The sequence below is a fragment of the Notamacropus eugenii genome, chromosome 3 (genome assembly GCF_028372415.1).
Source record: "Notamacropus eugenii isolate mMacEug1 chromosome 3, mMacEug1.pri_v2, whole genome shotgun sequence".
NCBI classification, from domain to species: Eukaryota; Metazoa; Chordata; class Mammalia; order Diprotodontia; family Macropodidae; genus Notamacropus; species Notamacropus eugenii.
Window position 1 is genome coordinate 463,852,537 of NC_092874.1, and position 24,915 is coordinate 463,877,451.

General features: G+C 39.4%; 1 protein-coding gene and 1 pseudogene across 8 annotated transcripts in view; both read left to right on the forward strand.

Annotated features, from left to right (window-relative positions):
- Nucleotides 1-24,915, forward strand: part of FHIT (fragile histidine triad diadenosine triphosphatase) — a 1,742,479-nt gene that overhangs the window by 227,455 nt on the left and 1,490,109 nt on the right. The gene's annotated exons all lie outside the window — the stretch shown is intronic.
- Nucleotides 22-16,884, forward strand: LOC140497634 (progestin and adipoQ receptor family member 3 pseudogene; annotated as a pseudogene).

Below are 24,915 nucleotides of genomic sequence, written 5' to 3' on the forward strand. Positions count from 1 at the left end.
TTTGATCATGGCTTTCAGGTACTCCCATAATTTTTAAATTGTCTCTCCTGGATCTATTTTCCAGGTCAGCTGTTTTGTCCAATGAGATATTTCACATTATCTTCCATTTTTTCATTCTTTTGGTTTTGTTTTGTGATTTCTTGGTTTCTCATAAAGTCATTAGCCTCCATCTGTTCCATTCTAATTTTGAAAGAACTATTTTCTTCAGTGAGCTTTTGAACCTCCTTTTCCATTTGGCTAATTCTGCTTTTGAAAGCATTCTTCTCCTCGTTGGCTTTTTGAACCTCTTTTGCCAATTGAGTTAGCCTATTTTTAAAGGTGTTATTTTCTTCAGCATTTTTTTGGGGTCTCCTTTAGCAGGGTGTTGACCTGCTTTTCATACTTTTCTTGCATCGCTCTCACTTCTCTTCCCAGTTTTTCCTCCACCTTTCTTACTTGATTTTCAAAATCCTTTTTGAGCTCTTCCATGGCCTGAGACTATTGAATATTTATTTTGGATGTTTTGGATACAGAAGCCTTGACTTTTATGTCTTTCCTTGATGGTAAGCATTGTTATTCCTCATCAGAAAAGATGGGAGAAGATATCTGTTCACCAAGAAAGTAACCTTCTATAGTCTTATTTTTTCCCTCTTTTTTGGGCATTTTCCCAGCCAGTTACTTGAGTTTTGGGTCCTTTGTCAACAGTAGGGCATACTCTGGGGATCTGTAAGATCTCAGTTCTTCCAAGGTGGCACAATCAAGCGTGTAAACTGTTCTGGGAGCAACAAGAAACTTTTGTGCCCATAATCTGTGAGTAGTAATTTCCCCTCCACAGCCACTTGGCCTCCAGTTCCACCAAGCTGGTACTGGGGGCTGAGATTCCGATAAGCTGCTCAATTATCCCAGGGGCTTTTGGTGGGAATAGGGCTGCCATTCAGTGTGAGATAAAGATCAGCTGCCCAATTCCTCCAGAAGCATTAGATGGGGGCAGGGCCTCCACACAGGGCTGAGGTAAGGATCAGCTGCTTAGTGCCCCCAGGAGTTTTACCATCCCACAATGAATGCAGGCTGCTGTGGGAGCTGCTGCTGCCCTATGGGGCCTTTGCTGTACCACTGCATGAGGCTGGACCTATGAGAAGACTCTGCTCCCTTCTCGGACAGCTGAAAAAATCCTCTCACTGACCTTTGGTGCCTGTGGATTGAGGGATCTGCAAACCACCAGTACTGCTGCTAGAGATTCCGCCCCCAAGGCCTACTTGGGCACCTTGCCACATGGCCAAAGCTGGACTGGGCTCCACTCTACGTCTGGTGAGACAGACCTTTCCTATCAGCCTTTCCAGTCACCCTGGGGTGGAAATCTCCTCCACTCCACTGTTCTGTGGCTTCTGCTGCTTTAGAATTTGTTGAGAGTCTTTCTTTACAGGTATTTTATGGGCTATGGGGAAGAATTAGTGTATGTTTTTCTACTCTGCCATCTTGGCTCTTCCCCTGAAAAGAAAAGATGTGTGAGCTTTTAAAAGCCTCCTTGGATGTTTGGATGCTAAAGAAAGAACAGAACACAAATCATTAAAGGTGACTTTTAAGATACCTGTTGGGAGGTTTGTTCCTGCTTTCCCACTAACAGAAGGTACAGTAGGACATGTTCAATAGTAGTCATCCAAGGGCGTAACATCAGGGGAATGATTTTACTGGACTAGCTCTTCCAAACCCTGCCACAATGAATGTGGCATCACTTTTAAGATGACATATGACTTTATAAAAAGCCTTTTAGGGTGGCAGAAGTCTCTTGTTCTAAGCTGTGGTCTGGCACACAGTAGAGAAGCAAAAAAAAAATCCATGGAACATATGTTGAAGAAACATTTGTCTGACTTTTGCTAAATAAGGAGCAAAAGATGAGAGGAAGGAAAACATAGTAAGAAGAATTAGCAAGTGTATCCTAAGTTTAAACTCTGATTCGTTTCTACGTAAGGGCATATCTATACTACTTAGCTATGTTAGCAAGTTTTGTTTTCCTGCAATGTGATGGATTCCACTTTGTCTTGCCAAGGCTGACTAACCTTGGAGGCTTACTGTTACAACTTCTTATAGTTTTCCAGATGGTAGCAGAATACTTTTCAAAGTAGGACTGACCACCTTTTAGAGATATAATCCAAGGTAGACTGGTAAGGTAGCAAGTTTGCTAGAGTGTCTGGGATAGAGGCTTAGACTCTCAGATAATTGACCTCTAATCCCACCATCAATGAGGGTGTCCTCCCTGGCTACTCTGTCTTACAATGCTTGTGGGTTTGGAGAAATTGGCTAAGTATAACATGTGAAGATTTCCCCCAGCAGAATGAGTGGATACAAACAATTTGTTCCAGTGGTCATGAAGGTGACTGAAGCAGGTTAGAACTTGATCACATATCAAAGACAACAAGATCATCCACTGCACCCCAAGCCATCACCAGTCATCTTGACTTGTGTCCTGCCACTGGACTTCAATGAACCTGTAAGAATTGGTGAGGCTGATGACTGTGCAACTCTGCATTACCTTAATGCAATTCAGGCACAAATCAAGACATCACCCTGGAGTGTCATTGGTCCTCTTCCAAAACGAAGGATGAACAGGAAGTACCTCAGCTGATCTAATGAATATTTCAGATATCCATATCATGCATTAATGGACTTTGTTGAATCTTTTGGTCTTTCCTGAATGATTGATGATAGTAACAATTATTTATCAGGCAAAGGAAATAAGTCAGATTTTAGTGTATGATTTTTTTAAAACTAAAAGCGATCTAAGAGAGAAACATTCCAACAAGTTGTGATATACAGATGCAATGTTGTACCGTGAAAAGTCACAATATAAGAAATATGGAGAATCACGGGGAAGTTTTAATGAAATGATGTAGAATGAAGAAAGTTGAACCAGGGGCTTCAGTGATATAAATGAAAACAGTGCTAAAATACTCAGGTGAAATTCAATGAGCAATCTTAGTTCTAGAGGTCAGGTGATGAACCAACATTTCCCTCTTCTTGACAGAGGTGAGATGCTACAGGTGCTGAGATAAAAGCTGTTGTGTTAGTTTTTTTTTACTCCTTAGCTTGGTTACAAATGAAGAGTCTCACATGACTAATGTGGAAATACCTTTAATATGATTATGCATGTATTAGCTATATCAGATTGCTTGCTGTCTTGGGGAGGGGGGAAGGGAAGAAGGGAGAAAAATTTGGAACTCAAAGTTTTACAAAAATGAATGTTGGAAACAATCTTTCACGTGTAATTGGAAAAAAGTAAAATACTATTAAGGAAAAATAGGGGTGATATTTATCAAAGTCAATCAAAGACAGTAATAAAATTAATACCCAAAAGAAAAAATAGAAGAGACCTACATTCATCTTTATTTTTATGGATGAAACACCTGAGACCATGGAGGATGCCTTAGTGTCTCTAAGATGTCATCTCCAGGTAAGTGGGGGTTGTTTCCTTGTGAGGTTCTCACTGACAGTATTTTATATAGGGACAGTTTGGTTCTTAGAGGGAAATTCAGACTCTTAGCCAAACTTGCTTTTTTTTGTGAGGACATTGGGTTTAATTGACTTGCCCAGGGTCATGCACCTAGAAAGTGTCAAGTGCTTGAGGTCAAATTTGAACTCAGGTCCTCCTGACTTCAGGGCTGATGCTCTATGCACTGCACCACCTAACTGCCCCAAAACTTCACTTTTGAAGAAAAAGCACAAAGCTCTTGGCCCCTGTGTAAGCCGTAAGGGAAGAGATTTTTTTAAGTAAGCATTTCTGGGTAGAAATGGGATTAGAGTTGTTTTCCTTAACCCTAAAGGACAAAAGTAGGCAGCTAGAGCTTGTTAGGGAGACAGATATAGGCTTAAAGTTATGGAAAGCTTCCTAAGAGTTAGCCTAGAGGGTCTGTCTCAGGAGATAGTGAGCTGCCCCTCACTGCACATCTTCCAAAAAGCCTGACTGACCTTGAAGTGGGTCTTTGTCAGGGGTGTTGTAGAAGGGATTGGGTTGGAAGAGATTATCCTTGAGGTCTCTTCCAACTCTGACATTCTCTGATTCCAGCCTAAGAACATGAGCTGTCCAGACTTCACAGCTTTGGTTTTCAGTTGCTTCCATTCTGCCCTGTTAATATGCTAAGGCTTCACTTCTCTGCCAGTCTGCAGGGTTCTTTACACGTGAGTACCCACAAAAAGATTCTTGATGCCACTGTGTCATGGATAGGGAACAGATGAGCCTTGCAAAGTGAAATGATGACTGGCTTATTGTTTGATTCAGTCTATGAAAAGTGACCCTTTCCCCTTCTCTGAGAAGGAATAGGGTTCTGCTGTGGCTGGTTGTGATCACTGGGGAAAAATACAGGGTGGATGGTAGGCCATGGTGAGGATTCCCTTTTGGGTTTAATTTTCCCATAACTGAGCTGGTGACTTGAGTTGTCCAAAAGGTGATAGAATCTTAGACTTTGTTCTGGAAGGGGTCTTTAGAGTCATCTAGTCAAGACGCTCATTTTACAGATGAAAAAATGGAAGCCCAAAGAGACTGAGGGACTTCCTCAAAGTCACACAGGGAGTAAGTGGCAAAGTTGAGATTTGAACCCAGGTCCTCTGCCTCTTCACATAACACTTTCCATTACTCTGACCTGTGTCCCTCATTATCCCATATCCAAGATAGAATGGCTTTGTATCCATTGACTTGTGGTGGTGTTGACTCTAAAATGATATAGAAGGTTTTATCTGTCGTAGCTAAAGGAGAGCTTGAACTCTTTCATGATGTTTTCCTGTTTGTGACTTTTTGGACCACTGCTGTCCAAGCCTTTGTACACCCCTGAAATGCACAATTGACAAAGTCAAATTCACCCACTCAGGGTTCGTAGGAACATCGTTTCTGGAGATGGAAAGGTCCTCAGAAATCATCTTGTGCAACTATGTGTTTGATAGATGAGGAAATGGAGGTACAACTTAATCCAACAAATATCTATTAAGTATCTGCTCTACCCCAGGGACTGGTCTAGGTATGGGGGATACAAGGTCAAGAATAAAAAAATGATTCATAGATCGTTGTCCCCACTGCCTCATGCTGCCCTGGCCAAAGGAGGGGTGGTGCAGATGGTGACCACAGTGCAAAAGAAGCTGCCGAAGAATGTCCACTATATCTAGATAGGCATTTATCAGTACTTTCCTGTGCTGGTGCCGTGTGGTATCCACCTCTACACCTACGAGCAGATCCCCCATCGCTCCAGGACAACTTCTACCTCACAGATGGCTACTGGCCTCCCTGCCCTCCTGCTTCTGCCTCAAGAGCTTGTTTATCTTATCCAAGGAGAAGGTAAACATCCAGAGTCATTTGTTGGACTTGCTCCTCTTCTTCCCACCGGATCTGTACGCTTTGTTCTGTAGGCTATCATCTTTTTTCTTGTCATCGTTCAGAAAAAAACCTGTAGATGATGGATGGCATTAGATTATGCAGGAATCTCTGTTGGCCTACTGGGATGTTGTGTGTCTGGAATATTATGTGCATTTTATTGTAATAATTACTGGCATCAAGTCTGTCTTGTGCTTTCTGTGATCCTCACCGACTTTCTTGCTCAGATTCATCCCAATTATCTCACTCAACCTTGGCACAGGCTTCGTTCTATCATCTTTTGTTTGGTGTCTGGGTATGTAGTGATTCTAACTCTTCACTACGTCTGGCTCAATGGAGGTGTTGGTGTGCCTATCATACAGGAGTTTGTACCTTCTGTGATTGTGATATATGTGATTCCAAAGTTCCAGAAAGATACTTTCCAGAACAGCTAAACTACTTCAAGTCTAGCCAAATATGGCACATCCTTGCAGTGGTCATCATGTTGTATTGGTGGCATCAGTCAACAGTGACTGTCATGCAATACCAACACAGCAAGCCTTGTCCTGACACTATTCCACATTTGTGAATGCAGCAAAATGAAAACAGGGAGCCCATCAACTACAGGAAGGTTGAGAAATGGGTAGATGACCATGATGGAATGTTACTGAACCAGAAGCAGCAGCAAATATGAAGAATTCAGGAAAATACATCAAGCCTTATACAAGCCTGATGCAGACCAAAGAAAGGAGAACCTGTGTAACAACTGAAATAATGACCACATAGGAAAGCTATGTTTCACTCAAATAGCTTAATCAAAAACAATAAACTGCTGAGCTCAGATGAACTGCAAAGGGCAATGCTGGTCCCAGAGAACAGAGGAGGAAACCCACTCTTCCCTGGCTGAAGAGCTCCCAAGTACATCATGGGCCAGATGCTGCCAGATGTTACTTATTCATCATCTGGGTTCTGCTGAGCTTTTTTTCTTTGCAATGAGAAAGGTCTCAGTTGAGGTTGGGGAGATATATGGAAAATTATCATGATGTTAAAAAAAGGTAAAAATAAGTTTTATATTTAAAAGATATACATAATCAGCCAAAAAATGATTCAAAAATAGTTCCTGTCCTCAAGGGGCTTATATTTCATTGGGGAAAAGTATATATACGCATGTAACAATATACAAAATGTATGCACTAACTACAAAGTGCTCTTGGTCAGAAGGATAAAAAAGAATACACAGAAAGAAAACAAAAGTGTCTGTTATCTTCCCTTCTAGAGGAGAAGCTGTGTCCACAGACAAGTGAATACTGTGCATCTATATTTTTATATATGTGTACCATGCATGCATATATACCCATACATATCATATATATGAACCATGTAGATTTATATATGTAGGAACATATATGCCTACATAACATGTTTACACACGTTATTTACATAGACACTAATGTCCCCTCAACCAACGTTGAATTTTATGTGTATATGTGTGCATGAATACCTGTGTGTAGAACACATGCACACACATGAAGTGCAAAACAGGTTGAGGGCAGGAGACACTAGTAACTAGAGTTTTCAACAGAAGTCTCATGTCATACTTATGTGATAAGTATTATATGTGATAGATATATTTTATATATGTAGCATAACTTAATATTACACATAGTACATAAGCTTAGTTTGAAAGGGGGTTAGATGTTCCAAGAGATACACATCAGGAAGTAGAGCATTCTAGGTCAAGATATCAAAGCCATGAAGTGGCAGATGGAATGATGTATCTGGAGAACAGAAAATAGATCAGCTTGGCTAAAGTGTAGAGTACATGAGAGGAAATAATGTATAACTATCCTAGAAAGAGGGTCTGGAACTATATTCTGAAAGACTCTAAATGCCAAATGCTAAAGTTTTTCTTTTATTATAGAGATAATGGGGAGCTGAAGAATTTTCTTGGGTCGAAAGCAGCATGCTTAGACCTATTCACTTGAATGGCTGAATGACCTGGCCAAGGGAAAATAGGTAGTAAGTAGCAGAGATGTTCAGACTTATTCATCTGACCCTTGGTGCTTCAAGAAAGCTATGTAGATTGCTTGTGTGTCCTTTCCTTCCTTCCTTCCTTCCTTCCTTCCTTCCTTCCTTCCTTCCTTCCTTCCTTCCTTCCTTCCTTCCTTCCTTCTTCCTGCCTTCCTTCCATCCTCCCTCTCTTTTGCTTTTTCTCTCCTCCCTTCCTTTTCTTTTCTTTCTTTTGTTCTGTCCTGTTGCTGACTTGCTAAGGTGGAGTCCTAGAATTCTGACTCTTGGACAGGTCATTCTTTTGATTTGATCTGTTTAGCAGGAGTTCCTGTTAATATTTGCTACAGGTTTGGTTCTGAGTTGTAGGAAGAAACAGGTCTGACCTTGTGACTGCATATTAAGGGGTATCTGAAAAGGTGTCTGCTTTTTACAGCGATAAATTTTAATGACTTCTGTTTGTGTGTCATTAACAAGCGTCTGCTGTTGCCCAAAGGCATAAATAAAGTCATTTTGCTAGGGTGGGACTGCCTTTCCACAGCCCCAAGATGACCTTGAATTCTGAAAAGCTGTAGTTTAGAGTCCTTTCTTGGGAGCCAGGATACTGCTGTACAAACACAAAGACCTTGTTAGCTCCCTTAAAAGACCAATGTCATTAGAGGAGCAATGCAGTATGTTAAAGAGAGTTGGGATTATGGACAGACATGGATTCCCAGCCTGCATCCATTGCAAGATAGCTCCCTACTGAGCTATGGATTACTCAATCAGTTGTCCAATGGGGATAACAGCATCCATAGTTTCTAATTCCCAAGTTTATTTTAAGGCTCAACCAAAATCATAGGATCCTATGTTTAGAAATGGAAGAAAACTTACAGGTCATCTTGTACAACCCCCTCACTTTATAGATGGGGACACTGAGAGTCAGAGAAGTGAAATGATGATAATGATGATGATATAACATATGACACTTACTACGTGCCTTTCACTGTGCTAGAAAGCAGAAAATAGCGTAATTATTGTTATTATTGTCATTATTAATAGCCATTTCTCCCAGCTCTTAGTGGCTACCCACCTCAAAGACTGTGCATTCCCTCTCATCTGTATTGATCTTGTATATCTTGATTTATATGTTGTTTCCCCCATTAGAATCAATGCTCCCTGAGGGGAGGGGTTATTTTTGCCTTTTTTCCTTATACTCCAGGTGCTTAGCACAGTGCCTGGTACAGAGTAAGCATTTAATAAATACTTGTTGATTAATTGATTGCCAGGCTCAAATAAGATACAGGATGCAAAGTGCTCTGCCCACTTTAAGATGCAATTTACTTTTTATTATTTCTTATGTTAGGTTGTTTTTTGAGGGGGACAAAGGAAAGCTTCTCTTCTATAATGGATAATTATCTACTAGCATAGAGGAGTTAGTCTCTTTAAAGAAGACAATACTCTATTTCCATTGGTTTAAAAAAAGAAGATGCGTAGTATATGTTTTCCTGTTCAGTTTGAATTTCAGATATTTGCATTTCAAATTCCCATTTCTCAGTTGTCTTTTTTTCCAATCTGTAGCTGCATAATTTGGTTTTTAATAATAAAAGGTATGGGAGTATTTAGCTATTATAAAGCCTTTCAAAGTATCATTATTGAGGTTGGCTCCACAATTGGCTTTTATCTGGGAGAGTTGGGGTAAATCAAAGTTGCCTGGTAAAAATCTCATAAATCGCACTCATTGTTATTGCCACAAAGCTCAACTCTTAAAGAAGAAAGTATCACCCAGTTTTTCCCTGATGGTAGAGCTGAAAACTTGTTTCACCATGCTTTGCTTTACTGCAGATCCAGGGCATTCACTCCTAATTACAGTATTCTCCTTCCCAAGTCAATTTTGTTCGAGCAATAAATCTTGGTGTAGATCAGTTTTAAGCATTTTTAATATTTAACCGCAATTAAGATTCCAAATGAATACATGATACTGGTAATGGGTATGGGTAGCTGATTTATTGTGTCCTTATCCAAGACACAATTTACCCTTTGTGTAAACAGTTTCAGAGTGATGCGGCCTTCTTTATGCCCACTCACCTCCAACTGAGGAAAAGGAAGGGAACTGGACTCAATGGAGTTCAACAAGAGTTTATTAAGCACTTCTGTGTGTAAGGCTCTGTGCTAGATGAAAGTCTGTCTCCTCAAGGAGTTTCCATTCTCATAGGAGGATGCATTGTTTACACAAACAAGTAGCTACTAGGTAATTTGAAGAGGAATATAGTGCTAAATGAGGTAGGGGCTAGTGTGTGTGGGGGGAGAATTTTAACAGGGGTGGTGAGCTGTGAGCCATAGTTTTAAAGAAAGAGATGGAGCTTGAGAGACCAGAGTTGGGGACAGGCCACATTACAGGCAGGAGGAAGCACAGGAGTCAGGGGAGGGAATGTTGAACTGAATTGAGGAAACTGACCATTGGGTTGCATCAGAGAAGACATGAAATGTTGTGATGTGAAATCAGCTCAGAAAGGTTTGTTGAAACTGGATGGTGGAGAAACTTTTGTGCTATCAAGAATCCCTGGAGGTTTTTAAGCAAGGGACTGATGTGACCATGTGCTGAAGGGAAGACTGATTGGAGAGGGAAGAAGCTAGCAACAAGGAGACCAATTAGGAATTTATGGCAGTAATCCAGAAGAGTGTATGATAGTGATCTAAATTACTAAATTTTGGTAGTGACCCTGTCAGTGAGGAGAAGACACAAATGTAGGAGGGGAGATAAAATTGATAAGACTTTGCGAAGACTGGATATGAGGGTGACAGGAAACTTCAAAAATACTCTGAAATAAATGAGCCTAGGTGACCACTACATAGCGTATAATAGGTGCTCAATGAATACTTATTGATTGATCAGTTGATTGGGTTGGAGGATGCTGGGTACCTCTTGATAGAAATAGGCAAGTTCTTGAGTCAAATTTAGAAGAATACAAGTCATTCCCCAGTTGATAAATGGTCAAGGATATGAACAGGCAGTTTTCAGATGAAGAAATTAAAGCTATTTATAGTCATATGAAAAAAATGCTCTGTCATTATCATTTAGAGAAATGCAAATCAAAAAAACTCTGAGGTACCACATCATACTTATCAGATTGGCTAACATGACAAAACAGGAAAATGATAACTGTTGGAGAAGATGTGGGAAAACTAGAACACTAATGAATTATTGGTGGAGTTGTGAACTGATCCAACTATTCTGGAGAGTAATTTGGAACTATGCCCAAAGGGCTATAAAACTGTGCATACCCTTTGACCCAGTAATAACACTTCTAGGTGTATATCCCAAAGAGATCATAAAAATGGAAAAAGAACCCACATGTACAAAAAATATTTATAGCAGCTCTTTCTGTGATGACAAGGAATTGGAAATTGAGGGGATGTCCATCAACTGGAGAATGGCTAAACAAGTTGTGGTATATGAATGTAATGGAATATTACTGTACTATAAAAATGAAGAGCAGACAGACTTCAGAAAAATCTGGAAAGACTTATGTGAACTGATGCTGAGTGGAATGACCAGAACCAGGAGAATATTACACATAGTAACAGCCACATTGTGCAATGACTGACTTTGATAGACTTAGCTCTTGTCAGTAATGCAAAGATCTAAGACAACTCCAAAGGACTCTCAATGAAAAATGCTATCCCCACCCAGAGAAAGAACTATGGAGTCTGAATGCAGATGGAAGAATACTGTTTTCTCTCCTTTTCTTTTGTAGTTTTGTTTCTTATTTCTAATAGTTCTCATTAGTTCTATTTCTTCTTTACATCATGACTATTGTGAAAATATGTTTAATATAAATGTAGAGATAGAGCCTATATCAGACACCATCTTAGGGAGGGAGGAGGAAAAGAAAGGGGAGAAAATTTAAAACTTAAAATCTGTTGGAAGTAAATGTTGAAAACTAAAAGTAAATTAATTATATATTAAAAAAAAAACAGAAAGAAAAACAGAGCATCCCAGTGAGTTGGGGAAGGAGAAGTTATTATGTTCTTGTTTAACACCATAGTAAATTAATTCTTAAGTTTTGGGGGAAGAAAGAAATAGGTAAGTTCTGAGGAAGGGTGCATGGAGATGATGATTTTCATATTTACATATTGTTGCATATGAGATATCAGTGGGATGTGCAGGTAGAGGTATCTATCAGATATTTGGTGGTGGAGGACTAGACTTTGGGAGCAAGACTTATGCTAGATTTATTGATTTCTTGGTCATTAGTGTGGAGGGGGTAAACTCACCAAGAAACAGAAGAGAAAGAAACTGTCAGAATACATTAGAGAAGTTGCTACATAAAAGGCTGTTAAGAGATATTGTAGAATTCGGAGAGAGGCAGTATAGCATAGTGGATAGAGAGTCAGAGACAAAAAGACCTGAGTTCATAGTTTACTTTTGATGCTGTGTGACCCTGAGCAAGTTGCAGGAACTCTCAGTGCATCAGGCAACTCTAAGTTAAAGAACATAGGGGAAGTTTTCTCATGGGAATTCTACATATACCAATAGATCGTGACTCCTCTCCTACCCCCAAATAGTAAGAAAATATTTATTTGACAAAATATTTAGAAAAATATAATAAAATTTTATTAAAATACATAGTTGGTATAATATAAATAATAAAATATTTCATGTAAAATAAAAATTTAGTAAAATATTTTCATGATTTGTGACTTGAATATGTTTCAGGAGCTTGATTAGCAATGTATACAATCTGGAAATTTAGAGAGCCCCATTTTAGTGCTGTGACTTTTCCTTGAGTCCCATTTCCTATAATATGTTGTCCTCAGTAATGAGCAGATTTAAGACTTTGGGGTTGATGCAGCATGATATATTGGAAAAAACACTAAATCTAGTCAGAGGACCTCTAGCCAAATCTTGTCTGTGACACTGACTTTTTGTGTAACTTTGGACAGAACAGAGTTTCCTTACTAGGAGTTCCCAAAAGCTATAATATCACAGGTCCCCCCTGCTCCACCCAAGGTGATCAAATGAGATAATATATAGGGTGTCCCATAGTGGTTAAAGCTTAAAATTGCACTAAGAAGACCTCTGGGACATCCCATATATCCAGTTTTGCAAATCCTATCAGTCTGTAAATGCTAGCTAGTTAAAAGTTCTTAGTTTTCAAGGCTCTGTCCAAGGTCCTGATGCTTAAAAGATAAAAGTAAGACTCCCTGCTCTCAAGGAGTTATGATCTATTGTGATTTTACAGTTCATCCCTAAATAGTTTCAGGCATATGTGCTTCAAAACATAAAGACAGAACTCTGTAGAGTTAGACTGTCAAGATCAAGGACACTCTTTTTCTGTTGAAGATGCTGTGTATTCAGAAGCAGTGGTGTCTGATCACTATGTGTAGGGACAAGTTTTAACTTCTAATTTGATTGTTACTTATATCCTTAGATTTTTATACATAAAATTTTAGTATTAATACAAATAGGTGGAGTACTGTTGGTCTCTACTAAGGATAGGAAGGGGTAAAGGTAACATCCTTCCCCTCTTGACGGGATACTGCATTTTTTAAATGGCCAACCTTGTTTGGATAAGCCACCCCTATCAATTTTCAAGGGACTCCTTTTTTGGATCAACATTCATTCATTCAACAAACGTTTATTAAACTATTACTATGTGTCAAAATTTATTGACATGAAGATTTACTTCTTTGATAAAACCCACCTTGGAAAGAGAACATCATAACTGAGAATAACTGCTGCAGATCTGCAGCAAAGCAAGGGATGTGGGAATAGGATTTGAGTTCCTTATTCAGGGTAAGAGTACTGAGTGATATTCCTGCTCCAACAGCCAAGGCCACCACTAGCAACGTTGGTCAGAAACTGCTCAGTGACTTGTAGGCTTTAGATAATTGCCCAGAGGCACTAAAGGTTAATCAGATGGGAAAAAATTATATATATATATATATATGTATATATATATAAAATTTCCTGTCCTTATAATTGTCTTTGAATTTACCTCAGTAGAAAGATTTGACAATGGATTGGATGTGTGGGATGATAGTGACAGTGAGAAATTTGGGGTAAGAACAAGGTCTTGAGCTTGAGTGACTAGCAGGATGATAGTGCTCTTGAGAATGACAGGGAAATTTAGAAGAGAGGTTGGTCTTTTGGGTTGGGGCTCGTAATGGATTATAGTTTGGACGTGACAATTCAGAGATGTGTATGGAGTGTAGAAATGTCTGATAGGTGGTGGTAATGTGGGATTGGTGCACAGAAAATAGAGACTAGAGCTGGATACATGGATCTTGGAATCATTTGCATAGAGATCAGAATTGAACTCCTGGAAACTGATGTAGTTATCAAGTGAGAAAAAGCAGAGAGAAAACAGAGAGCACAGGACAAGTCCTTGAAGGATACTCACAGTTACTCGTTGCCTATATGGGAGTTGCCCTATACAGGGCAGTTAGGTGGTGCCATAGTGCACAGAACACAGGATTTGGAGTTAATAAGAATCATCTTCCTGAATTCAAATCTGACTTCAGATACTTTATAGCTGTGTGACTCTGGGCAAGTCACTTCACCCTGTTTGCCTTGGTTTTCTCATCTGTAAAATGAGTTGGAGAAGGAAATGGCAAACCACTCCAGTATCTTTGCTAAGAAAACCCCAAATGGGTTTATAAAGAATTGCACACAAATGAAAAATGGCTTAACAATACAGTAAATATTTTGTATCTGTGTTGAAAATGACTTTATTGATTTCCAAGAATTTATTGGAATGAATGATACCAATAAGTTTAAAGTATTTTGCTTAAACTTTGTTATTAGATTTCTTTTTGTTTGTTGCATTTCATTTTTCTAATTTTATTAAACTTTTTTATTTTGCTTGAACTTTGATTATAATAAAGCTGAATATATACAGGAAGCTGGTGGTCTCATTAATTATGATTCTTCAGAGAGGGACATTGAAGCAAATCATAGGACTTGAGAGTAGGAAGGACACTTCCATGGCCATCTAGTCCAACCTGTACCAGAAAAAGAATCCCCATTGCCCTGCACCCAATTAGGGGGCATCCATCCCTCCAACAGAAGGGAAACTTCTTCCCTTGAAGCAAGCCCTCCAATTTCTGAAGAGCTCTAATTGTGAATGACATCAAGACTTTGCTTCTTGGCCACTTCCTCATTCCAACATTTGGGGTTAAGTAGGGCAAATCTACTACCCTTTTCAAGTACTTGCCCTTTAGATATGTGGACAAAGTGATTATGTATTTCTTGAGTCTCCTGGTTACACCAGCCCATTCAGTTAAACTTCTCTCCTGTGGCATGGACTTAAAATCTCCATCCTCATTGACTTCCATTAGATACTTATCAGTGCCCTTCTTAAATAAAGCATGGTGGCCAGGGCCGAACAAAATAACTGTGGTGAGAATTTTATATGCTCATTAAGGTTAAGCTATGACTTGAAACATTGAAATGTTTCTTGTGAAACCAGAAATCTTATGAAGTTGCATTTTGTAGCCTACCTAATGGATGGCACTATATTGGTGTCTCTTATGTACTACCTTAACAATTATGTTTGATCATAATCAGTGAAGTGTATTCCCTTTTACATTCCATAATGTGATCACTTAAATCATTTAATAGGTTTTGTTCTATAGACAGTGATACATAAGTCCTGTGTGGTTAAGCATAATAAATCAATACCATTTCTATTGCCTAAGAGAGAACAGGATCAACCTTGAATATTGTAACCCATGAAATAAATTAGATTTCCATAAAAATAAATGTTGGCCAACTTCCTGCTTAGACAATGAGAGCCACATAAAGATTCTAGAAATCCCTCTGTCTTTTTATGGGGACAGGGGATAGAAGGGAGAGGAGGAGCAAAAGAAAAGCTTTTCTGTTTTGTACTTGCAATGAATCCTAGTAACAGTCATACCTATAATGTGTTTTGAAGTTTGTGTGAGAGGCAGTAGGAAGGCAAGTAATTGATTAAATACTTACCCTGTGCCAGACATTTTGCTAAGTTTTGAGAATACAAATACAGGCAAAAGGAAGGATAGTCCCTGCCCTCAAAGAACTTACCTTCTGATGGAGGAAGACAGCCCCCTAAAAGGGCTGTGAATGAGGCATGGCCAACCAGGTTGGGCCTATTATCAAAATGAAGACCTGGAAAGAACTCACCAATGGGAGAGGGGAGCTTGCAGGCAGAGGGATGAAAAGGCAGTTGAGTCTTGTGGCAAAATCCAGAGGTGGAAGTATAACGTAGTAGATAGAAGGCTGACTTCAAGTTAGTAGCACTTGGGTTCAAGTTCTGAGCTGGTATCAAACAGCTCAGTCACCTTGGTTAAGCCAAACAACCTCTTAGTTCCCTAAGCAATTAAATGTTAGGGATGTCAGAGTATAAACTTAGATGTAGAAAGGGTTTCAACTCTGAGAATTGCTTGTTGGAATAAGATAACATCACAGGTCCACACTAAGTATTTAAAGTTCATAAAATACACTACATGCATTATTTTATTTGAGCCTTACAGAAAGTCTATAAATTAGGTGACAGGATGATATCTATTTTATAGTTGGAGAAACTGAGGCTCAGAGAGATTTAAAGTGATTACAGTTCTTAACTCCAAGGTTGACTTTCTATTCATTCTACCAGGTGCTTCCCATACAAACGTTCATCAAATACTATGTAAAAGTTTGTTGTTGTTTAGTTGTTTTTCCAGTTGTCTGACTCCTTGTGACCCTCTTTGGGTTTTCTTAAAAATAGTGGAATAGTTTTCCATTTCCTTCTCCAGCTTATTTTACAGATGAGGAAACTGAAGCAGGGTTAAGTGACTTGCTTACTTTTACACAGCTAGTAAGTGTCTGAGGCTGGATTTGAAGTAGGTTTTCCTGATTTCAGGATAAGCACTCTAACCACTGTGCAACCTAGTTGCCCTTATTATAAATGTTAGTGGCTATTATAATTCTTTGCAAGTGAGAGTTCTTACCATGTCACTTCTCTGATCATCAAATTTCAAAGGTTCCCTGTTACCTCTAGGTTACAATGCACACTTTTCTGCTTGACCTTTGAAGACCTAGACAGTCTGCCTCCAACTCATGTTCCAGACTGATTTCACATTATTGCCTTTCTGTGTTCCAAGCAAAATGGTTCATGCAAAATTATAGTCACATATCTGGAATTTGAAGAAAACTCTGAGAATATCCCATCTAACTCTACCTGTGTGATGTCCAGTACATCATAGAACCTCCTGCTCCTTAGTTTTTTTTTTTCTTTGAAGTATGGCAGTGGACTCAGTGACCTCTGACTGTGATAGATTGATGAACCTCTGAGCCCTCATTTTACAATTGAGGACACAGAGGCCCATGGAGGTTAAGTGACTTGGCCTCTTTCCCATAGTCAATACTCCATCTTCAGCTCCCCCTTTCCTGGAACACTCCTTTTGTACCCTCCCTCTCCTCTCTTTTCTTCTGCTCTCCTCTTGTTATGTCATGCAATGTCATCCTGTCATATTGTAATTTATTGCTCTTCCCATCCTTCCCCTCTTTAGAAAGTAAGCCCTTAATCTCAAGCATAGGGACTTTATTTTTTTCTTTTTTGCGCTGCTAGCATGATGCCTGCAATGTGGTTTTGTTTTGTTCAGGGTGGTGGGTGGTGTTGATTTCATTAATGTTCAGAAATCTTCCTCCTCTCCTACCTCCTACTCCACAGCTTCCTTTCTGCCCTCTGCTTCTCAGATCAGAGACCTGCCCTGGGACCTGCCTCTTCTCAGTGGTGACTGCCTCTCCACTGACCGTTATTTCAGAAGAGCTCTACCTATGTTTTACTCCCTCCTCTCTGGCTGCCTATCCAATTGAATGATTTTTTCCATAAGGCAGCTGTCCTTATACTTGAACAAAGGTACCATACCTGTTTTGAGTCTTCTCTTTTCTAGGCTAAACATCCCTATTTCTTTCAATCAATCCTTCCTCTTGACTCAGTCTAGGTTATCAATATTCATATAAAATATGGCACCTAGAACTAAATGCAGTACTTCAGATATTGCCTAACCAAGGCAAAGAGCAGTGACATGGCCACCCTCATATTTGCTGGATAATATGGTTTTTAAAATGCAACCTAGGATTAATTTTTTCCCTGTCAAAACAACACTTGATTAATTTCAAACTATTGGTCCCTTAAATCCCAAGATCTTTTTTATAAACAAATGGCTGCCTCTCCACTTGTAATTGTGAAATTAATTTTCAAACATGTGTTTAAGACTTCACAATTATATCAGTCAATTCCATCACCTTATAGTTTACCCAGTGTTCTAAACTGTCAAGATTTTTTTGCACCGTGGATCCTCTGTATTAGTCATCTATAAATATGATAAAAAATAAAATCGACAAAATAAGCGCCTGCCCTCAAAGCACTTATATTTTCTTTAAACTCAGCATCCTTGTTTCCCCACCTCATCATCATTGTCTCCAATACCATTTCGTGATTGCTTGCTCTGTGAGGGTACATTACCCATATTGTTGTGTGTCAAAAAATATAAATATTCTTAAAAAAACAAGGAGTATCTTCAGGATTTCTTTTTTCTTAGACAGTTCACTTAAAAATATGAATTTGTCCCATTATTTTTTGCTGTTCACAATTGATTTTACAATTCTTTCCATGATGAAAACTAAATGAATAAATAAAGATGTTGTCTTAGGTGTTTCTTATCCACTAGTGACTAGAGCCAGTCTAGTCTGCCTACAGAAGAACAAGATGTGACAGCTTATCTCAGATAGTTATGAGTGGGAATAAAAGCTGTTCACTAGAACTGATTCTGGAGTAATGTTAAATAAGCTCTAAACTGAATCATCCCCTTCTCCATGAAAATGGTCAAGCATAGGTGAGAGCTTGTGTGTTCTAAGTCCACCACAAACACATAGGATGTGCAATGTCATCCCATCTGCTAGGGCCACTCATTAACTGATGCTTAGAAAGTAGTCCCTGTTCATGTACATAGTGGCACATTAAAATCACTTGTACTTCTGTTGTTAAGACATCATAGTATCCCATTGGGCCAAATATGTGAATATGAGGAAATACTTGGGATTTTGTTGGTATGGGGCCCTCCTGACTTTGTTGTCAGTCATATACCAAGAGTTGGGAGGGACCTTAAGGATCGTCTAGTCTGGCTACCTTATTTTACAGTTGTGACCAATTATATTTTATTTCTTACTAGATAAGTTGTAGGGAGCTGTCTGCCATTAAGAGAGGAAATGATGTCCCAATTCTCACCTATGTCTCTCCTCACAGAGCTCATAAGTGTCAGAAACACAATGTGGACCTAGATCTTCCCAATTTCAAACCTCATCCTATATACCAGGAGTTGTTTTTAAGCTTTTTTGGTATCATGGACCTCTTTGGCTGTCTAGTAAACCCCTTCTCAAAAAATTTTTTAAATACATAAAATATGTATTTATGACAAAGGAAACCAATTATATTGATATACAATGATCAAAATACATTTATATACATGTACATATACACACATATGTGTGTATATGTTTATAGACAAAATCATGGACTCCAGGTTAAGAATTACCTGCTCTATACCACAGTATGCCAAATATTGACCAAATACTTTTGGGTCACCCAATCCCCCACCCACATCTGAGATCTTTCAAGTATGAATGTGATTTATAATCAATGTCATTTTTCAATATTTTCCTATAAACTTCCTTTGTTTTGGAAACAGTGCCAGATCTTAGAGTCAGGAAGACTCATCTTCTTGAGCTCAAATCTGGCTTCAGACACTTAATAGCTATGTGACTCTGAACAAGTCACTGCACCCTGTTTGCCTCAATTTCCTCATCTGTAAAATGAGCTGGAAAAGGAAATGACAAACCATTCCAGTATCTTTGCCAAGAAAATCCCAAATGGAATCATGACTGAAATGACTTAACAACATTCCTTTGCTTTAAGGAAAAGAGTTGATTATCAGGCGCTGGCTTATTTTTGGAGCAGCTCATATTCAGCTCAATTTGGAAAGTCTGTTTGAACTGATCCTTCTTTCATAATGTATAATTGGCTCATCATTTGTATCTTTCCCCCTCTAAACACCTTCAATAGCGCATTATAAACTACAAAGCAAAATGATAGCACTTGCTCAGTCTCAATCTGGCCAGTTGACAGGCAGGGAGTTAAGGCATCATGAGACAGTGGAAAGAGAGATGTTTTTGGAGTCAGAGCACCTGGGTTCAAAGCCTGGTTCCCCTATTTATTGTCAGGGTGATCTTGTGCTCTCTCTGAACTTCACATTCATCACCTGTAAAAGGAGGGGTTTGGATCAGATGAACCCAAGGTAAGTTTATCAAATAATAAAGAGAAGTAATTAGATTTCCTAACCATTTGGATTAATTTCCAAAAGAGTTGATGGTGTGTGTGTATGTGTATGTGTGTGTGTGTGTGTGTGTGTGTGTGTGTGTGTGTGTGTATATATATATATATATATATATATATATATATATATATGGCACATCCACACACATATAAATGTACACATACATATATAATGTGTGGATATTTGTTATGGATATATAGGTGGATCTTTTCTAGCACCTTCATAGTTATCTCACTTGATCCTCATAATCTCTTTGTGAGGTGAGTACTGTATTATTATTTCTACTTTATAGATAAGGAAACTGAGACTAAGAGAATTTCTATGCCTTCTACAAGTCACTCAGCAAGTAACAGCCTGATTGGAACTCAGGTCTTCTTAACCCCAAGACCATGAAGCTCCTTGAGAGTTGGGAGTGTTTCATTCTTTGTATCTGCAGTACCTGGTACACAGCAAGTGTTTGTTAAATGCTTGCTGACTGATTGCCTAGCATTCACTTTGGCACATCAAGCTGCTGCTCCATATAGGGGTTAGAGAATAGACTTAGGATGCATGGAACTCCTGAAGGAGAAATATCCCTCTAATCAGATTAGCACTTTCTCTGTCCTTATGTCTTGGAGAGTTGCCTGGAGCCCCTGGAGGCTGAGTAACTTGCTCAGGGTCACAGAACCATCCTATGTCAGTGCCAGGGTTCAAATCCAAGTCTTCTAGGCTCCAAGGCTGTCTCTCTATTATTACATTACAGCTCCATTCTATGACTCTGAATAGATTTGAATTAAATGGAAATACTGTGAATTACACAGGTGTGTACAAAATTTTTTCCAAGGAGGTCTATTAGAGTCCAGTTTTCCTTTTGGGTAGAAAAAAAGGAAAAACCCCTCAATCTCACAGTTGCTTTCTAATTTAATTGCTAAAGAGTTTCTCTTCTGCTGGGGGGATTGACTGTTGGTTATCCTAATTTAGAATTTTGTCATCTCCTTCCCCCAGTTTATTATCTTTAAGGTTTATCAGGTATTCAATGGAGCTGAGCTCTTTGTGGTTTACCGAAGGCAGACCCATTGAAAGAGAATGAGAGCTGAAATGACAATGGAATTTGTTACATCAGAGGTTTCACTGAGAAAGTATATTTCTCCCATGAGTGAAAGAAACCCAAATAACTTAGAAATGACAAGTGATTATACCAGACGTGCTGTGACTTAGAATTTATTTTTGGTTTTTGTTATTTTGGATTTAACAGTAGAGGAAGAAGTATTTGACAGGCTCAATTATCCCCCTTCTCAATAACCTCCAAACTCTGCTCACCCTCCCCGTCCCCAAGGTGATTAACTACAGACTTGTGCCCTGCTTTAGGACTGGTCCATGTTGTAAGTAGGCCCTTCGAGGAACATTATTTCACACTTAGGTCCACTTCACAGAGAAACATCAGAGAATAAGCATTGAATGTCCGGTTGGGGAAATTCAAAATTAGTCGTTCCCTTCTCCTTCATGCTTAAATGGTTGGGAATGCATGCAGTTATTTAAATTCTCCTGCAGTAGGTCTGGATTCACCATTTTCTGCAAGGCAATCAAAATTGATATGAATCTGTTTAAGTTTTCAGAAAAATATTGCCTCCTTTACAATGACTAGCCTGGACTGGGGGTTTCTAAAATATATTCATTTCTTTTTTCCATAATCTTTTCCCTCTAAATCACTCCATTCAACAGATATTTTATTAAGTACCTGCTATGTACAAGGAGAATCAGTGTGGCATGTTGTATGGAGAGCTAGCCTTGTAGTCAGGAAGACCCATGTTCCAGTCCTGCTTCTGATACATGTGGGCAACATGAGTCTGGTCGAATCATTTAACCTCTCAGAGCTTTGGGTACCTGTTAGAGGCAGGTAATTGGGTCACTCAGGCTATAACTGGCAGAACTGGGATCATCAGTTGTTTTCTGTGCCTTGTTTTACCAGAACAGACTCCCCAGGGGCTGTGCCAAATCAAAATGGCAGGTCAGATATCATCAGTCATTCCACAAGCATTTATTAAGTGCCTCCTGTGTGTGTGCTAGGCATTGTGCCAAGGCCTGTGAATACAAAAAAAAAAAGGCAAAAACATAGTTGTTGCTCTTTAGGAGGAAATGGTCTAAATTATATACATCCTCCCTCATAGTAATCCTATGAAGTACTCAAGCTAAGTGTCATTACCCCCATTTTACAGATAAGAAAACGGAGCTCAAGGAGTTGGAGGCATCTTGCCCTTATTCTGACATAGCAATAATCATCATAGCCCCTATTTCAATAGTGTTTGAAGGTTTGGAAAGTACTTCTTTCCCACAAATCTTTTGGTGGAAGCAGGATGAATGTTATCCTGCCCAGTTCTGAGGGGAGAAAATTCAGGGTCACAGAGGGGATGGATCCGAAATGGGATCATTTAAACTCCAATCTGTGCTGACTTCCAAATCCAGCTCTTTTTGAGTAATATCTTGTTTATACAGTGTTTCCTTGACTTCCCTCTGTTTCCAGTACTCCAGGAGGCTTGGTGAGGGGGAAACAACAAAAAATTTTTATTTTTATTTGTTCGCATCTTTCCTGAACCTTGGGCAAAGTGTTTCTTTTTTTTTTTTTTTTAATTCACTCTCCCTCCCCCACTGCTTGTGGACAGGACTAATGTTTCCCTTCATTCTCAGTTAATTGTTGCTTCCAGATTCCAGCAGTATGATGTTCTTGTCTATAGAAATACAGGTATATACTTCAAACAATCATTTGGTCAATGAACATGTATTAAGCCCCTTCTAGGTGTCAGGATCTATGAGAGGAGCTAAGTATAGGAAGATGCCAAGATAAACAGTTCATTTAAATGGGATGGCCTGCAGAAGGAGGGAGCTGGAGCATAAGCTAGCCCCGGATACCTTCCTTCCATCCGATTCCCTTGGATGAGCCCATCTGAAGCCCTGCTCATTGTGCACATCTTGGCTAATGTGGAGGAAAGGCTCTGACCCCTCTCTTGTTTGCCAGATTTGCACCCACCTAACGCTAAAGCAAGAAGCTCATCATTTAAAGTTGCCCAGGCAACGCCAGATACTGATTTCATCAAAAGGAGAAGAGGTCATGGTGTGGGGAGGGTGGAAGGAGGAGGAGAGCTTTTTCAATGTAATACAGACTTGGGTTTGCTAAAATCTGATTTCCTATTCGAAGAAATGCATCCGTGCCATGGGCTGATTTCATTGGAATTGAACAGAGGTCCCCAAGCTACTTTACACACTCTAATCAGCCATCAGATAGTCACACTCAGGAAACTGGGTATCAATGGCATTGCCAAACTGAGCATCTAGGTTATCTCTGTGGGGAAAAAAAGCCTAAGGGGGAAAAGTAACAAGAACCATCCCTCTAAGATGTTACCCCACCCTCTTTTCATAGCAGTTTAGCATCTTAAAGCTGAAAGGATTATTAGAGATCATAAGAAAATTGAGACCGAGAGAGGCTGTCCACTAAGCCTGGAATACACTCTTCCTTCTTGGATTACTGACCTCCCCAGCTTCCTTTAAGTCCCAGCTAAAATTCCACCTCCTCCAAGAAACCTTTCCCAGCCCCTCTTCATTCTAATGCCTTCCCTCTGTTAATGGCTCCCTATTTATGCTGTCTAGTTCAACTAATAGAAACGGTCTGGGAAAGGTAAAGTGATTCACTAGGTAATGAGCATCAGAGGTGGGATTTGAATCCAGGTCCCATTCCCCCCTAGTCCAACGATCCTTCCACTGTACTCCGCCCCCTGCACCTTCTTTGGCTCTCTGGTGACTAAAATACAAAGTATGTACCTGGTAAACAGACTCCCTTGGAGTAGCTGCTGCCAGCAAGTGGGGCGAAGGAAATAAAACTGGCTGAATCTCTGGTAGCTTGAGGCTTCTCTGGGATTGTCCACAAGTTGTCCATTCGCTCCTCCTCTTTTGGACCGCAAGAGGCTGACCCTTATCTGCGGCAGGGGCAACTGGACTCCCCAACTTTTTAAGGTGTGTAAGGACACCTACAGATACGAAAAGCTTACTCAGTTCTTTTGACACGTCTGTAGTCAGGTGATTGTACTGGCAAGTTGCTAAATTATAGGCCTTCATTTCTGTTTCTTTGATGCAACCTGGGGGAGATCTCATTACAATAAAGAAAAAAGGAGTAAATAAATCTTTGCTCCATCCATCACCTGATTTCCATTAATCACTCCTCCATCTCTCCTCCCTTCTCACCCACATCTCTTCCTTTGGGTTTATTCCACCCACAACATCCTTAGTTACATTATGGTTAATGTAATGAGAGATCCTGCCTAGGAAATCAGGTGGCTTATGAGTTTTCAGTGGGTCCTTAAATGCATTTCCATCTTTTATGAAAAACCTATCCCCTTTGGACCTGAGAAATGTTTATACACTGCTGCCTTTTGTTTAGAAGCAGCTTGTACACAGAGCACAGATGTTCATAAAGGCCTGAAGGAAAGATATCAAAATAGGTGTGTCTTTGAACATCTTGGGTTTGAACAGATGGGTTCATGAAAGCCATTAGATTACCCCCCCCCAGTCTATCCATTCATTCTGAAAAACCCATATTGGTCCTAACCACATCAGCCAATGGCACACCTTGATCATTTTACTACTCACCAATATCATTTTATTACTTTCCATCTCAATTGGCTATAATTATGTACACATACATACATACTATACATTTTTATATAGTTATGCTCATCTGTCTAATCATATGTATGTAAGCCTTTGGAAAATACTTCCAGCTCCTTTCAAACTCATAATTCCTTGACCATCAAGCTAAGAGTAGATCAAATTCTATTTTCCCTAATGTTTGCTTTTTTCCAGCAGAGGTTGCCTTTGCTAGTGGAAGGTACCACCATGACTAGGAACCATTTGTTAGTGGAGTTTTCAGGAATGGATCTTGTTCAGGTTTGAGATTGGGTTGGATGGCCTCAGAGCTCCCTTTCAACCTTGGGATTGAGGGAAGCCCTCTCCGTACTTTCTGATTTTAATGATTTGTCTTAAATCTCTTTAGTAGTGTGCTAGAGCTTTCCACCAAATTATGAATCCCTCATCTGTCCCTGGTTGCAGAAGGGCTGATTGTCCTTCAGGAAAACCAAAACAGAATTCAAGCAAACCCAAAGACCTTCTGATGCTCTTGGAGCCGTGCCTACAAGTGCTTACATGTAATTACTTGTTGGTGTCTGAGATGTAATTAATTAGATAAAAAGGAAATCAAGTGTAATCCAAAGGGATAGAAGAGATTTTCT